Below are 17,586 nucleotides of genomic sequence, written 5' to 3'. Positions count from 1 at the left end.
CTGTATAAATGCCCCGCCCACAGACATGACCCGGATGTTAGCAGGCCCCGTCTGAGCCTGAGTAGACCCCGCAGTGGGGTCAAACCTTAGCTCTGACTGTGGGAACTGCATCTACTCCATCCTGCCCCGACATTGGGGACACATCTCCTTTCTAAAGAAAGCCAATCCTAGCGTCTAGTCTCCATTTCTCCCAGGAATCTTCATGAAAACAGATACTAAGTGGAAAACACCCCTCATGCCTTTGAGGAGACTTCCCAGACTCCTTTGATGGGCAGGCTCATTTGAACTCTTTCTCCTATCAAACAATACTCTAGCCTTTTGCTATCCCAAGGTGATGTGATACTCAGTGTGGGGAACGGAAAAGCAGGTGTGAGCTCACCTTTTGGGACAGTCGCCAGGATTCCGGAGGGAGAGCTGTTGGATCTGGGCCTCGCTGCTGCGCTGTGCTTCTGGCCGGACGGCCGCCAGGTGGCAGCCGTGCACCGCGTCCGCAGGTTAAGACCAGGATCCTGTCAGTGGGGACAGCCCCAACTCTGAGCACTGCCGGGAGCCACCCCAATTTCGCCGAATCTCCCCACCCCATTCCGTTGACATGATTTACCTATTTTAGAGATGTGAAAAGTCGGGCTCAGGGAGGCAGGCAGTCCGCCCGCCCCAAGGAGTCACAGGCTCTGGGGACCAGAAAGCCCAAATGAGGGGTCCTTTATGCCAGAGGGTCCCCACCACTTCTACGATGCAGGCAGGCCTAATGCCTGGGGTGGCAGTTCTATGCCCTCTCTGTCCCTGAGGCTCTTCCCACTCTCCCTTGGGATCTGAGGAGACCCTGAATTGCATCCTTGGTCCAGTGTGGTCACCACAGCTTTCTGTCTAACCATCTTTTACAATGCCTTCTGGGAGCAAGCCAGCAAGCTTGGAGTTTTGGCTGGAGGCGCCTTGGAGATGGGGGAGGGTGGAGGGTGGAGAGTCAGCAGTCGGTGAGAAGGGGCCTGTTTCCTGACTTCCTGACCCGGGCTGTCTCTGTGGAGGCCCCAAACCCAGGGAGGTCATCTAGGGCGAAATTCCAGCTTGAGCCCCCTGAGCAATGACTTCAGTTTTCTTGATAAGGCTGAAAAAGGGACACTGAGTGTCCACCCCACACCCCCTCTCTGTCAGCACCTCCGCTCCAGTGAGGCCTCTGTGGTAGACAGCCTGCCGGGGAGAAGAGACAAAGATAGACTGGGGACAGATAAGGACAGAGACAGCCAGGGACAGATGGAGCCTAGAGGTGAAGATGGGGCAGCAGTCTCTGGGGAAGCACAGAGGTCAGCGCCAGACCCCCTGTCTCCGCTTGCTCAAAGCTGGTTGATTGTCAGGCCTGCAACAGAGATTGGTGGGTACAGCAGGAACATTGATTGTGTCGCCAGCTTGAAGGACACAGCTCTGATGCCTGGGCCTGGGTCTCTGTGTGTGACTCTCGAGGCTGGTGCTCCAGTGTGACGATGGGGTCACTGGAGCGTTACCTCTGAGGTTCCAGGAAGCATCAGCAAAGAAAGAGGTTGAGGGCATTAAGAGCTGGGCCGAGGTAGGGATCCATGGCCACCGCTGTTGGCTAAGAACTGCTACTGCTTTCTGGTCTCCCAAGGTCACCTGGCCTCACAGTACTCCAGGCACTCTCTGGGAGAGAATGTTTGCACCCAACACTGTCTATTTGGCTTGGCAAGTTGGTGGAAGCTGAGAAGACACAGCTGGCCTGAGCGCTCCTGGGTCACCATGTGCAGTTGAGTCACAGCCCCTGGGGAACAGGAGCCTGTACTCAGGGCTGTGCCCACAGACACATCCACACAGGTATCCAGATGCCTTGTGCAGCTGAGTCACTGTCACTCCTCGGGGAGCACGTGCTGGCTCGCATGTGTACACAGGTACACAGAGACAGGGTGCACCTGACTGTGAGTCACCGGTGCCAGCCGCCTCTGGAGTTGTTGTGCCATCCCTGTTTAAAAGCAAACGCCCACAAGCCCACACATAGATGTCGGCTTAAGGTACAGCTCAACGTACCCGCTTCTTTGTACTGGGGTGGGGGGGGTGCCAAAGATACTTGGATGAACAGGTGAGCAGAATGAATGGACAGACAAATGAAGAGACGGTGACCACCCCCTGCTTGGTAAAATTGGTCAGGGCAGCTCCTCAGGGTGGGTCCAGTGCTCTGTGTCTGCACGGAGTCGTCTTGCTCCAAATATAGCCTTCATGGGTGGGCAGGGAGCCAGGGATGCTTCCCAGGCAGTGACTTCACTGGGCCCAAGGCCCAGCCTCTGTGGACTTGGAGAAAATGAACAGAGGCCCAGCTTCCCACAGCCAGGCTTGACCTGCGGGGCTGGAGCTGTCCGTGCCACTGCTTGGCACCTGGGACTATGGGACAGGGCTGATGCAGATGGGTACAGAGAGCTTCTGGGCTGGCGCTCCTTGGGGGAGGAGGGGTGGGGGAGCTGCCTGCTGATTGCATAACCCAGACCCCCTGCTAGGCTGCCCATCATCTGGCAGGGACAGCCCTCTGGCCTGGGCTTGCTCCCAGGGACACGCCTTTGTTTCTGGAATCTTTCTTTTTTTATTATTTCTTTTATTTTTGAGATTATAATGTAATTACATCATTTCCCCCCTTCTCTTTCCTCCCTGCAAATACTCCCAAATAAACCCTGTGCTCTCTTTCAATTCCTGGCTTCTTTTTTTTCCCCATTAATTGTGGTTACATGTGTGTGTGTGTGTGTGCATGTGTGTGTATGAGTGTGAGCATGTGTGTGAGTGTGTGTATATGTGTGTGAGTGTGTGTATGTGTGTGTGAGTGTGTGTGTATGTGTATGTGAGTGTGTGGGTGCATGTGTGTGTGCATGGGTGTGTGTTTGTGTGTGTGTGTGAGTGTGTGTGAGTGTGTGTGTATGAGAGTGTGTGTGTGTGTGTGTGTGTGTGTGCTTGTTTTCCTGGATATACCCTGCTCAGTCTGTATGTTACTTGTATGTTTGTTTTCAGGCCTGACCATTTGGCATTAGAAAATCATTTGGTGTGGCTTTTCCTTGAGAAAGACTTTTAGCGTTCCTTAGTTGCCTGTAGTTCTTTATGGAGGGTTGGGGCCTTGTGGGCCCCCCTGTCCACTTTGACATGTCTATGGTTGGTGTTCTCACTAGCTTACATTTAGGTAGCCATGTTTGTGAGACTTCATGGGTGTAGCATCTGACATGACTAGGAGACAGGACTCACAGCAAACTGATCCTCTAGCTCCTGCAATCTTTGTTCCGTGAGCCTTGGGTGTGGCACGTTTGGAAGATGCACCCACTGGGACTGGGTAGGATCCTCTTTTCTTGATGCCCCCCACCCACTCCAATGCCTTGATTCAACTGGGCAGTTGCAGTGTTACCCGGGTTGGCCTTCCTGCCTTTAGACCTTGTCCCTCTGCTCTGCCCTGCCCACAGCTGTCGGGCACTTTTCTAAAATAAAGATCTGACTCAGCCTTTTCTGTTGGAAAGGCTCCCTGTGGTTCCCAGTGGTGAGCAGCAGGTTAGACGCCTCCCCTGGTGCTCAAACCATCTTTCCTGGGTCCACCCTACCTGGGTGTTTCGAAAGGCTGTGACACGGACAGTGTGCTGGCTAACTTTATGTCAACCTCACACTGGCTAGTAGTCATCAGAGAGGAAGGGCCCCCAGCTGAGAAAATGCCTTCATCAGGTCAGCTGCAGGCCAGTCTGCGGGGCATTTTCTTAATTAGCGATGGAAGAGGGGCCCAGCCCATTGTGCGTGGTTCTATCCCTGGGTTTATGGTCCTAGGTTCCAAGAAAGCAGGCTGAGTAAGCCATGGGGAACAAGCAAGTAGGCAGCACCCCTCCATGGCCTCTGCATCAGCTCCTGCCTCCAGGTTCCTGCCCTGTTTCTGCCTTCAGTAAGGGGCTGTGCTATGGGACTGTGGGGCTATGGTCATGATGTCTCATTATAGCAACAGTAATCCTAATTCAGACAGAAATTGGTACCAGGATTGCGGAGTATTACTGTAATAGGCTGACTATGTTATTTTTAAGAAGATTGTGGAAGGACTTTGGACCTTTGGGTTAGAAAAGCCATGGAATGTTCAAAGCTCGGTGAGCTATCCTGTGGGAGCTTGGGAGATAAGAACGGAGAGAGAAATGTAAGTAAGAGAGGCCTGACTTGTGAATGAAGTTCTGGAGGGAAGTTTGGGAATCCCTTATGTTGGGGTCAGAGTATATTTTCAAATGAGAATCTGTGGTTCTGGTCAGCTGGGGTTAAAGAATAGGCTATGATTAACAAGAGGCCAGAACCACTGGGGTAAAACCTTTGCTTTGCTGGGACAATTGATGCTGGTCAGCTGGAGCTGAGAAGTGAGCGGTGATTAAGAAGAGACCAGCATTGTGAGGTGGAATCTTCTGGGAAGTGTTTCCACAGAGGTTGTGTTTCAGCAGTGACCAAGATGGTTCCACTTCGGTCTCCCAGGTGGCACTGGTTTTGAAGGCATCCAGGGGTCATGGGGAACAGCTAAAGCTTGGCACAGTGAGAGGCCAGGGGAGGCCATAGGTTGAAATCCCAACACTGAAGGGGTCATGGAGGGAAACTGAGGCATGAGTGGAGTTCCGGAGTGGTTATTGGTGGAAATGCAGCCCTGTGGCAGCAGAAGATGCAGCATGTTGGAGATGGCAGTACTGTGGGATGACCACTAAGGACGGCTGTGGCGTTGCGTGGAGTGGAGTGGCGATAGCAGGGGTAGAGCCGTGCGTGCTGCAGAGGGCGGAGCCGGAGAAGTTAGCCTCGTTCTGAGGAGGAGCCCAGAAAATGGTGAGTGGATTGCAGAGTACGGACCCTGGGTTGTTTTCACTGTTGGAATTTACTTTTGCCTTTTTTTTTTTTTTTTTTTTTTTTGGTTCTTTTTTTTTTTCCGAGCTGGGGACCGAACCCAGCGCCTTGCGCTTCCTAGGCAAGCGCTCTACCACTGAGCTAAATCCCCAACCCCTAGTTTTGCCTTTTAAAAGACTTTGTGCCCTGGTTTTTCCCTCTTGAAGTAATGAAGTATTTGACTTTTTTTTGGTTTTATAGGGGCCCACAGTTGAGAGACTTTTAAACTTTTAAGGTGTTTGCATTTATAGAGATGGTGTGACTTTAAAGTCATTTATGTTTTATATTGAAATATTAACATGCTATCCTGGGGACAATTGAGGCAGGAAAGGTTCTAATTGAAAAGTGTCACATTTGTGTGTCAAGTTGACAAGGGGGTCAGTCGTGCTAGCTATTTTTATGTCAACTTGACACAAGCTAGAGTCATCTTAGAGGAGGGACCCTCAATTGAGGAAATGACTCCCTAAGATCAGGTTTTGGTAAACCTGTAAGGCATTTTCTTAATTAGTGATCGATGGGGAGGGCCCAGCCCTCTTTCCTTTCTTCCTTCCTTCGTCCTTCCTTCCTTTCCCTTTCTTTCTTTCTTTCCTTTCTTCCTTCCCTTCCTTTCTTCCTTCCCTTTCTTTCTTCCTTTTCTTTCTTTCCTTTTTTCCTTCCTTCCTTTCTTTCTTCCTCTTTCTTTCTTTCTTTCTTTCTTTCTTTCTTTCTTTCTTTCTTTCTTTCTTTCTTTCCTTTCTTCCTTCCCTTCCCTTCCTCCCCTCTCTCTTTCTTTCTTTCTTCTCCTCCATTTCCTCTTCCTCCTTTTTTTTTTTTTTTTTTTTTTAATTTTGAGACAGGGTTTCTCTGTGTATCCCTGGCTGTCCTGGAACTTGATCTGTAGACCAGGCTGGCCTCAAACTCAGGGATCCTCCTGCCTCTGCTTCTCATGTGCTGGGAAGAAAGGCCCAACCCCCCCCCCCCCAATCCCACAAGAAACAGGTTTCTTAAAGGAGCCAGACAGTGAACTGGTATGGTCGATGCTGTGGAGAAAGGGGGGCAAGGGTACTGAAGAGGGTGGGGTTGATGCTGTGTGGGGTGCTGGGGGTGTCTCTGACAAACCTTGTTTAAACAGACATCTGAAGAACGTGAAGGACAAGCCCTGAAGACACCTGGGAGAAGAATGTTCTAGGAAGAGGGAGTGGCACCTGTAATTGCTTTGTGGTGGGGACTCCTTTAAGGAACACCGAGGCCAGCGCAGCTAATGGAGTGAGAGCTGGGTCACAGGGCCAGAGACACCGGATCATGAAGCTGTCCAAAGGTGTCTGCTGCTGCCGGTCCAGGCCGAGCCGGGTGTTGCTAGGTTCTTAGTCAAGGAATTGGAATAAAAGCCCCCACAGATTTATAAAAGTAACAAGAAAATGTCCTTCACAGGGGAGCTGGGAACGGACAGCCAGGGCGCAGCTGCCTTGAGAGGGAAGGTACTCAGGGGCCCGGGTGTTGTTGGGGCTCCTTTTATGGGGTTCAAGGGAAGGCGTTGTTTGGTCACTAAGACGTTTAATGAGGGTGGTTCTTTTCTTTCTTTTTTTTTTTTTTTTTTTATGACAGGTCACGTAATTTTTCTACTGCATAAGTTCTCTCCCACAATGCTTCTGATTCTAACCATATGAATCTCCATAATATAGTAAATATAGGATTTTCCCTAAAAGTTCTCCTGATCTGGCCTCTCTCTGTATCACCCCGGGTCATCGGTCCTTTCCTTAGACTAGGCTGAACTAGGAAGATGTCTGAATAAAAACTGTCAAGTGTGATGTTAAGGCGGGGAGACACCTGTTCAGGGTGGGTGGGGGTGTCCATGCAGAGATCCTGCAGGCCAGGCTCTTAGGAGAGGGATTTCATGACCCAAGGCCAGAGGAGCCCCAGGCCCTGACCCAAGGCCAGAGGAGGCCCAGGCCATGACCCAAGGTCACAGGAGCCCCAGGCCATGACCCAAGCTCAGAGGAGCCCCAGGCCATGACCCAAGGCCAGAGGAGCCCCAGGCCATGACCCAAGGTCACAGGATCCCCAGGCCATGACCCAAGGTCACAGGATCCCCAGGCCATGGCCCAAGGTCACAGGAGCCCCAGGCCATGACCCAAGGCCAGAGGAGGCCCAGGTCACTAAACTTCACCATGCTTGATGCCTCACTTCTGACCTTTGCCCCAGACAAAGGTAGAAAGGTGAGGGTGTCAGGCAGGGAAGTGGAGGGAATGAGGAGATGGCCCTTTGCTCCTAGCTGGTGGTTGCTTTGCTGGAGGCAGGGGGAGAGGCATGGCTGAGGGCACATTTTGACCGACTGCCAGTTGAGGTGCCAGATGAGAAAAGGCAAATGGTGCTCCTAAAACTGGCCATGGTGACAGGAAAGATAAGAGTTTCTATTTCTAAAGGGTGAGTCCTCTGTGGGTAGGGTGCAGTATTTACTCTCAGTCATTTCGAGTTAGGGTGTCTGCAAGTAGAGATATTGAAGGGAGTTGGATGCGTGTGGGGTTCAGGAAAGGTCCGAGCTGGACACAAAGTTGGCAAGTATGTCATTTAGATGTCATCCGAAGTCATGCAACCAAAGCTCATTGGGGACAGGAGAGAGGGGTCTGGGTCATGGTGCTAGGTGATGCCTGTGAAGGACGGACTGAAGGACTTAGGAGGAGCAGGCCGTGAGATTGGGGAGAAGCTGAGAGGACTCCACAGTGTTCTTCAATGTTCTGGCAGAATGGGGACAGGGGTGTCTTGACAGAGGACATTGGGTTCTTGGTTCGCAGGCCCTTGACCAGGAAGGACCTGTGGCCTCTGGCCTCAGAGATTCCACCTAGCAGATTCCCAGCAATGGCTAATGGCTACAACAGGCCCACAGGGTAGACATGGTACTTCCGTCTTGACCTTAACAGGGCTGAAAGTGCTCAGAGGCAGTGAGATCACAAGGCCTGAGTTGTGGGGACATGGAGGACAGTCACAGTAAGACCAATGCCAACTCGGTGACAGAAACCCCTTTGCAGGGTTAGAGACTGTCCCAGATGCCTGCTGCACCTTGGAGCCACCCCCTGGGGGCTGGAAGCATCTGCCACCTTCTTTCAACCTCAGGATTCACATCAGTGTCTCCTCCTCAGGTCGGATGGGGTGGCCTAAAGCTGTCCCTGCCTCTTTGGGTAAATACGGGTTGTATATTGCTCTAGCTCAGGCAATGTTGAATGGCCTTGGCAAGTCCTCCTGCCAGCTCAGATGAAGTCCTCTTCAGCAGAAACCTTTGCTCCCCATGGCCCTACTAGGTGGCCTGCAAACAAAGGCCTCTGTCTGCACCTTCCTCCTGTTCTCCAGGAAATCGCCCCAGGTGGTTCTTGCACATCTGTCCTGTTTCCTCACCGCTCACATCTCTCCCTACCCTCTGTAGCCCGCCTTCTACCCTCTCCACTCCACCAATGGCACCCAAGTCATTGGTAACCCCAGGACCCCAGATCCCTCCCCACAGCTTGCTTGTTCGTTTATTTAATTATTTGGATGCTGGGCATCAAACCCAGCCTTACACCTCCTAGGCAAGTGTTCTACCATTGACCCCTACCCTTAGCCTTTTATTCTTGAGAATGTTTTCTCTTGTAGCTCAGGCTGCCCAGCTGGCTAGCCTTCCCTCTGGAGCCTTCTTCTTCCTCTCCCTCTTCTTCTCCCTCCTCCTCTCCCTCTTCCTCCTCCCCCTCCTCCTCCTCTTCCTCCTCCCCCTTCTCCTCCTCCTCTTCCTCCTCCTTTTTGGGGTTTTCAAGATAGGGTTTCTCTGTGTAGCCCTAGCTGTCCTGGAACTTACTGTGTAGACCAGGATGGCCTCAAACTCACAGAGATCCACCTGCCTCTGCCTCCTGAGTATGGGGTGAAAGGTGTGCATCCCAGCCTGGCCTGGAGCTCACCTTTTTTTCTTAAACTCTCTGCTCCTTTTGTTGGCTCCGCAGCCTGGCCCCGGGCCACCCTCTGTCCCCTGGCATGGCTCACTTTCCGCCACACAGCCAAACACACCAGTGTGCCGAAGGGTGGGGTGCTCTCTCACGGTGCTGCTGTCCCAGGGCTTGGTTCTACGTCTGCTTTTCTGCCTCCTACGTCCCTCTGAGGGTCCCTGAAATCTCATCTTCTGCTCTTGGTGCCTTGAGTTGCAGAGATTTGCTGTCCCCCTCTCCCAGCCTGAGCTCTGGTCGTCCCTCAGTGATCAGCAGCTCGATGAGAAGGGCTATCACACAACCAGGCATTCAGTTTGGGGAACCTAGAAGGTCATTTTGGAAATGTCTGTCCCTCATTCTTCATGGTCAGGCCTGTAGTGGCCAGTGTCTGTCTTTATCCACAATCACTTTGCAGAGCTCTCACACACGTTTGTCCCACACGAGTGGCTCTTGACACTCCAGTCTGCAGTTGATCTTGACTTCTTGCTCCTCAGCCCATGGTAGTCTCACAAGTGGTCTTTGGGATGCCTCCCTCTCCAGTACTCCATATTGTAGCCACTGTCCCTGGCTGTGCCCTGCGGGAGATCAGGGGTTGATGGCCTAGAGGAGTGGGGTCTGCTCAGGACACAGCTCCAGATTTCCATCCAGCCCAGTCTCAGGTCCAGCCCTCTGCAGGGCAGGAGGGGCCAACCTGTATGTGGGGTACAGGCCTGCTGGATGTGCAGAGATCCACAAGGCCTCCTGGGGACCTGGAAGAGGTTCTGAAATTCGCAGGATCAAGTTTCAGAAAACACAGGTCAGGGTCCGCAGAGCAGCCGGCAGTGGGGAAGGCCAAGCCCAGCTAATTTCCTGTCAGCAGGGCCCAGAGGCCCCAGCCTCTCTCTAGGCTGGCCGCAGGGGAGGAGATGCCGGGAATGGTTCACATTCCTCTGGCTGGGGCTGTACAGAACGTGGAACCTCAGGGGACCTCGGGGAATGAGGAGATGGATCTGCTGTGGCCAGAGAGGGGGGGAACAGTCCAGGCATCTGTTGTTGAAGCGTTGCCTGGCTGAGGCCAAGGCTTGCAGAGAGGATGCTGGAAGCAGGAAAAGAGGCTACAGGAGCCTGGAGAGAGAAAAGTCTGACCCACATAGGGTCGCCAGGCACCACCCCCTGGGCCCAGAGCAAACTCATTTGTTTCTTGCCCAGGCCTGGATTTCCTAGAAGGCTCGGCTATGGTTGGGCTGTGTGGCAGCAGGGGGGGGGCTGGGCTGGGCTCCTCTCGGAAGGGACTGAAGGCCACCACATACTGAACAGCCTTTCCAGTGCTCTGGTTGTATGTGGCAGAGGATATGAGTGGTTAAATCAGCTGGGGCCCTAGAAGGCTCAAGTTCCCTCCTAGAGAAGGAACTTTATGTCCCGTCTGGTCCCCAGGAGGGGATTCCCAGCCTTGAACAGCTGTCCAGAAGCTTGGCCCAGGCAGGGTTGACAGGTTCCCTCCCCCTCTGGCCTAGATGGAAGAAGGGCACACAGGATAAAACCCGACAATTCTGGGCTCAAATCCTAGCTCCATTCGGCTCTGCAGTGTGACCTCAGACTAGGTCATTTAACCCCCTGAAAAGTCTCCCAATACAAGTGTCCTGTCAGGGCCTGGCTTCTCCCTGCCCGGCCAGCCTTCCCACCAGATAGGGCCTAGTCTACCCAGATTTTCTGCCTCCTCAAGTCTGAACAGACTCAACAGTTCCCAACCTGCCTGCCCCGAGCACGCCTCGCCCCGGAGATCCTGGAGATTGGCTGGGTTTCTTTCCTTGCCTTCCCCCACGTCCTCTCTGCCCAGCCCCCACCACATGTAAGAGTCAACATAAACTCCACTGGTCAAGGAGTCTCTTCTCCACGGAAGGTCGTGTGTTCCTTGTGCCTTTCTGCTGGTTCCTGCCTGCCCTTACGCAAACAGCTCTGGCTACCCTGGACATAGTGCTTGCTGACTTTATTTAGGACCCAGAGTGTCTGAGCATCACTGCAGAGAGAGCATGAAGGGACGCAAGTTGAATAGATAGACAATGGTCAGGGGTTTTGTATGACCAGTTCGTTCACGGTAGGCGCCATCCTGTGCCTGGGGTGGGGAAGAGGCTGAGGGTTGGAGGATTCTCACATACTGGGGTCCTGGGAAGAGAAATGCTTTTACCTTCATGGTAAGGCTCCTAGTCCCCCCAACGACTAACTCAGCTAGTGGTGTTAAGAGGCCACCAGAACCTGGCAGAAGCAGGTGAGGGTGGGTCCGTGTGTGAAAGGCTGTGAGTGTTAATGTCACCAGGGTGTGGTCTGCGTGCGTGTGAATGCACACACCTTCTACAGTACTGCTGGTGCGTGCCCATGACTGCACTGACACGTGCATGGCATCTCCCCCTCCTCAGACATCAGCCCTCACTCTCTGAGGTACCCCCGCCCCATGTCTGACTTTTAACCCTGGGCCACCCTCTCCTGATTCCTCGTCCAGGGCTCCTCCCTCCTCACATCCTCAGCTCCTGTCTGATGGCGCATGAGTAGCTTCATGACGCTATGGCAAGCGACTAGAGGCAGCATGGTACTGTGCGCTTCTGGAGGGTGTGTGCTCCCTGCTCGCGGCTTCTTTCCATCTCCAGGGCTCTCGGTGGCTGCCTGCGTCTTTCTGCTAGCACGGCCCAGCGTATCCCCCACTGGTCAGTCAGCCAACCTGCAACCTTACTTCATCCTCTACCATGGGTACAACGGGTCACATCCTGGGGATTAGAGTGTGGAGGCCATTTTTGTGCTGTCACACAAGTGGTTGACCTTGACCTTACAGTATGAGTTTCTTGAATCCTAAACTGTAGATCGCCGAGGAGAGCTGGGGACCAGCAGGTCCTGATGTCACTGTGCAGCCGGCTAAACCCCACCGAGCTCTCAGTTTGAGCTTAGTAGGTGTAGAATTGCATACACAGACTTCCCTTGGCTCCGGGGTCTTTTCTGTTTAATCCACCCTAAGTAGACACTAGGGTCAGATGAAGATGTGTGGACTGCATGGCCCTTGTTTAGCAACCCAGCGCCCAGCACACTGCTGGACATCAGTGGCGGCCCCTTGGGAATGGGGCCTGCCTGGGGACTTCAGCAAGAGAGGGTGACCCTGGGGTGGCCTATGATCTCTCTCCGAGGCCCACTGTAGCCACTAAGTGGCCTGACAGCACTAGTAAATGGATGCTGTTGGGTGATGGGCAGACAATGCACCGGCTTTGGTGTCCTACTCTTCTGCCCTACAGGAGAAGGATCTGATAGGCCTTTATCCTGGGAAAAGATGTAAGGTCAAGATCTGAACTATGGTTTCTACTGAATTTGTATTCTGCATTATTGTAAAGTAAAAAACAAACCAACCCAGTCAAACCATTGTTAAGAGGAGCCATATATGGATTCAAGTTTTTTGTTTGTTTGTTTTTGTTTTTGTTTTCGAGATAGGGTGTCTTTGTAGAACAGCCCTAGCTATCCTGGAGCTTGGTCTGTAGACCAGGCTGGCCTTGAACTCATAGAGATCTGCCTGCCTCTGCCTCCTGAGTGCTGGGATCAAAGGTGTGCTGTCACCTCTTGGCTGTTGCAGGTTTTTTTGGTTTTTTTGGAGCTGAGGACTGAACCCAGGGCCTTGCAATTGCTAGGCAAGCGCTCTACCACTGAGCTAAATCCCCAACCCCTGCAGTTTTTACAATACAATTTTTATTGTATTTTGTGTGTGCACATGTGTGTGTGCATGTGCATGTGCGTGTATGTGTGTGTGTGTGTATGTGTGTTACATGAATACCTGAGCCCCACAGCACACGTGTGGAGGCCAGAGAACCACTTGGGGAGTCCGTTCCCTTAGGGATTGAACTCAGGTCCTCAGGCTCCTGGGGCTCCTTTTTCATCACTGAGTCAGACCCCCTTTTCAGTTTTTATTCCTCACTTCTAAGTGAAGCCAATCCTCATTCAGAGAAACGAGGGGTTAACTGCCCACAGTCAGAAGCATCTGTGTACACAGGTGCTGCCACTTTTTCCTCTGGGTAGAGTGCTCCAAAAGAGCTAAGTCTCTATGTTGCTGGCGGTTCCCTCTCTGGTGAGCTGAGTGCCGCTGTCCAGTGGCCCGACTGCTCTGAGGAGCATCACGGTGGCTATGGGTTGCTCCTGCCGGTTACTAAGGATTTCCATTCTTGGAAGATGCAGAATTTTATGACAATTGTTATTTTTTTTTTAGATGGTTCTTATGTAGTTAGTCCAGGCTGGCCCTAACTTCCTATGTAGCTGAGAATGACTAAAAATTTCTGATTCTCCCACAACCAGTGCGGGGGTCATAGGTCTGTGGTGCTGGGGATCGGACCCATGCTGGGCAAGCACGTTACCAACTGAGCTACGTCCCAACTCCATGTGGTTGTCACAGCTTGCAAATGGCTCTATAGAAGGTATATTCCTAGAGCCTGGTGGTTCTCCATATAGCCTTCCTGCCTTCCCTGTGTGCCTCATGGGGTCACACCTGCGTCCTGGTCATGGCCTTCCATTGTTCTTGTCCATCATAGCCATTTCCCTAGAAATAAATCTCTTGTGTATCAGATCCCAGTTGGGTGTCTGCTTCTTGGGGGATCTAAAATGGTCCAAGTGGTCTAAATGTGTGGGTGGGGTTGGGAGAGCTCCAACAGATCCACAGAGATCACGAGAGGTGGCTGGGAAAAGTCTCCCCTAGGAGAGGATGCTGTAGCAGGTTCAGCATTTGAGGCATCTATGACGGTGGGGATGGATGGATGGTTTTTGAAGGACTTGCCGGTTACCATGGACTATGGCGCTCTGTCTGTCAATAACATAAGCTGGCCATAAAGGTGTGAAGACTGGAGGTCCCTGTGGTGGCTTATAAAGAAACCATGTCTGCTGCAGTGCAGGACCAGAGGCCACTGAGCAGCAGCTGAAGGGGTGGGGGAGGGGTGAGGCGGGTGGCTCTATGGCTCTGTCACCAGTGAGAATTAGGCGTTCATGTCCCTGGGGACACTGGTACCATGACCTCTCTGGCCTAAGCTATAGGCAGCAACCATCCTGCTGAGAGCTGTGTCCTGTGGTGACAGTAACCGAGGCCTCAACTCTTAAGGCAAAGGCATCTCCAGTTACCCTTTGGCTTGCTAAGGATTAGATGCTGAATTCTAGAATAATCTGGAGACATTGCTAGGTCTGATAAATGAATAAGACTACACTCTGAGAGAATAGTGACAGTGAACTGGCTGGGGCCAGGCCTGGCCCACCTGAATTTAGGTTTTTGAGGTGTTCAGTTAAAGGGGCTGAAAGGCGGCACCCTGGGCATGTGAGTGCTCCCAGTGGGTAGCCAGAGATGGCTCGTTCTCTGGGAGTCTGCACCAATGTGGGCATCACTCAGTGACATCGACGGATCTCGTGCCCTGGCGTGTAACAGACTAGAGACTGAGGAGTGAGCCTTCAGTACACAGGCCTTGCGGAAGCTCCTTACGCAAACCGTAATAGGGGCTATGATGGTCTGCTCAGGTCTACAGCCAACTTGATGGGGTTTAAGCAGTCATGGAAACAAGCTTCTGAGTGTGTCTGTGCAGTTCCACAGAGATTCAACTATGGCTCTAAGGTTCATTCTGAGTGTGGTGACCCCAGTCCCTGGCTAGAGTCCCAGGATGAGTTAAAAGGGGGAGGCAGGCCGAGCGTCCGCATCCTTCCCTGCTCCCGGGCTGGGTGCACAGTGACCAGCCATCTGTAACCCCCCGCTATCACACTTTCCCCGCACAGCAGACAGTGCCGTCCAGCCAGGAGCCAAAGGAAACCCCTCCACCCTTAAGTGGCTTGCCTCAGTGTAACTAAGGCTGGGCCTTTTTAAAAAAATTTTTTTAGATTTTTTTTTTAATTTGTATTTCAAATGTTATTCCCTTTCCCAGTTTCCTGTCCATAAGCCCCCCCTCCTCTTCCCCTCTTCCATATGGGTGACCCCATCAACCCCCCTGACATTCCCCTGCACTGGGGGTCCAACCTTGGCAGGACCAAGGGCTTTCCCTTCCACTGGTGCCCCAACAAGGCTATTCTCTGCTACATACGCAGTTGGAGCCCCGGGCCAGTCCATGTATAGTCCTTTGGTAGTGGTTTAGTCCCTGGAAGCTCTGGTTGGTTGGCATTGTTGTTCTTACGGGGTTGCAAGTCTCTTCAGCTCTTTCAGTCCTTCCTCTAATTCCCCCCAAGGGGGTTCTGTTCTCAGTTCAGTGATTTGCTGCTAGCATTGACCTCTGTATTGGACATGCTCTGGATGTGTCTCTCAGGAGAGATCTATATCCGGTTCCTGTCAGCATGCACTTCTTAGCTTCATCAATCTTATCTAGTTTTGGTGGCTGTATAAATATGGGCCACATGTGGGGCAGGCTCTGAATGGCCATTCCTTGAGTCTCTGCTCTAAACTTTGCTTCCATATCCCCTCCTATGAATATTTTTCCCCTTTAAGAAGGAGTGGGAGCATCTGCATTTTGGTCATCCTTCTTCTTGAGCTTCCTGTGGTCTGTGGATTGCATCTTGGGAATTTGAGCTTTTTGGCTAATATCCACTTATCAATGAGTGCATACCAAGTGTGTTTTTCTGTGATTGAGTAACCTCACTCAGGATATTTTCTAGTTCATTCCATTTAAGGCAGGGCCTGATATATAGCTGTTTATTTGTGTGTTTACAGGGAAGGGCAGCAGCCCATAACACATGTCAAAGGCTAGCAAAGGGAGCGTGCGTTGACCTTATCAAAGCATTATCATGGTCCATCTGTTGGCAATCCGAGAAACCAACTCCTCCTGAGTTGTCAGTCTGCTGCCTTAACTATGATGGTATACATATACTTGGGATATTTGGGATATTTGGTCAGTAAGGGAATAAGAGGTGAGATGGGGTGGGGAGACTTGTGTGGCTAGGTATCTATGTGGGAGCAGACATGGCCTCTCCACCGCCCCCAACAGGTTTGCTTTGTATAGCCTTGCCTAAACTGGAACTAGCTCTGTAGTCCAGGCTGACCTCAGACTCAAAGATCTGCCTGCCTCTGCCTCCCTAGTGCTGGGATTAAGGGCGTGTACCACTACCATCTGGCTAGCACGTGGGTTTTGTACTACATATTAATGCCCTCAGAAAGCACCCAAGATAGAACAGGCCGTGAGTAAACAGATGGGGGTGATGTGTACAGGTCACAGGTGCCCGTCCTTGTCACTGCCTGCAAATGACTCAGTACTCTAACTAGCACATGACTGGAAGGCCATGAACATAGACGTGCCCCCCCCCCCTTGAATGCCCAATATGGTAGCAAGATCTGCCACCGCTGAACACCCCCATGGTCAAGGCAACAGTGTCAAAACTCAGTTCATTGGGCATTCAGTAGTTCCTCTTGTCTACTGGGTTTGGGCACTAGCCGTTCAGAGTGAGGACAAGCTTCACTGACTCAGCTGCTCTCATTCCTGTAATGCTCCTGGCCCAGTACCACACTGGGAGGGACCCGCGCCCTTGGAATGGGCATTCAATAGGTCTCTGGAACTTGGTCATGGGATGTCTGGCTAACTTAGACTGTGCAAATAGGAAGAACAAGCTATGCTCAGAATTGGCCAGTGTCTCTGGAAGAAGAACCAAAGGTTTGGTTTGCATTGTGGCTTTTTGGCTCTTTCTGTGTGTCCCCTCGATGGTATCTGCTTCTGAGGATAGAGACAGCGTGCCTGCTACACTCTTGTATGGCAGCCCCGCCCCAGACACATTCAGTTAGAACCTTTTCTATTTGCTTTGGTGCTGGGGATGGGAGCCAGGGTGTTCGCATGCTCAGCACATGCTGTCACCAAGCAGCATCCCTGCCTTTGAAATCCCCATTGTAACAAGATGATTCGTTTCTTTTCAGTAGTTCTTTTAAACTTCGGTTTAAGTTTGCATTTGGAATCTGTGTAGACCGAACCCAGGGCCTCATCTACAAATGAGCAACCGTCTTGGGCCTCATGCACCTTTATGTCATAGGTCAAAGCCCAGCAGAATTAAGGGATTGGCTCAAGGTCATACAATTAATTAAAAGACGGCAACCCAAGTGTCTTGCTGCCGTCCTGGTATCAGCTGTGCTGTGAACAGGTACAGCCTCGACTGCATGATCTGGTACAGCAGCAGGAGCAGGACTGTGGAAGTGTAAGGATTCAATACACAGGGCTGTGCGAACAGACGCCACATGGCCGCTATCCTGAGTGACAGGAGGGCCTAGTTATCTGTAACGAACCCTTTTCCACCATGTCTGCATTCATACTAAGGGACAATGTAGGGCAGAACTGCTAGGTAGCTTTGGGACGGGGGCTCCTCACTAAAAAGGTGTGGCAGGAAAAGAGAGGGTAGGAATTTTCAGTCTCTCCTCTCATTTCAGGGGTGGGGTGGTCATGTGGCTGAATTACTGAACCCTTCAACAGTCAGATTAGGGGGTCAGGGCCGACTGGCCGCCAGGCTGCTGAGCTATGGTCCTCCTGGGTTTGTTCTCTTAGGATAAACTGGCAGATGCGTCTTTCAGTGATTTGCTCTAGCAAACTCTTGAGTGTAAGGAGGCGGCTTGGGAGCATACGGATGTGTCGTTGGTCTCATGCACCCACCAGACCGTGCCGTCTCTAGGCAGTTACTATCAAAACCGAACTGAATTGTTGGACAAGCCACTTGGTATAGGACTGTGTGGAAAAATGACATGCAATTTGCATATCAGAACTGATATCTAAGAAAAGACAGCACCAGTCCAAGCTGAGACGTATGTGTAAAGTACACCCTGGATTCTGAGGATTTAGTAGGAACCACCGGGAGATGA

Source organism: Rattus rattus, chromosome 2, assembly GCF_011064425.1.
Source record: "Rattus rattus isolate New Zealand chromosome 2, Rrattus_CSIRO_v1, whole genome shotgun sequence".
Taxonomy (NCBI): domain Eukaryota; kingdom Metazoa; phylum Chordata; class Mammalia; order Rodentia; family Muridae; genus Rattus; species Rattus rattus.
Note: the sequence above shows the minus strand (reverse complement) of the source record.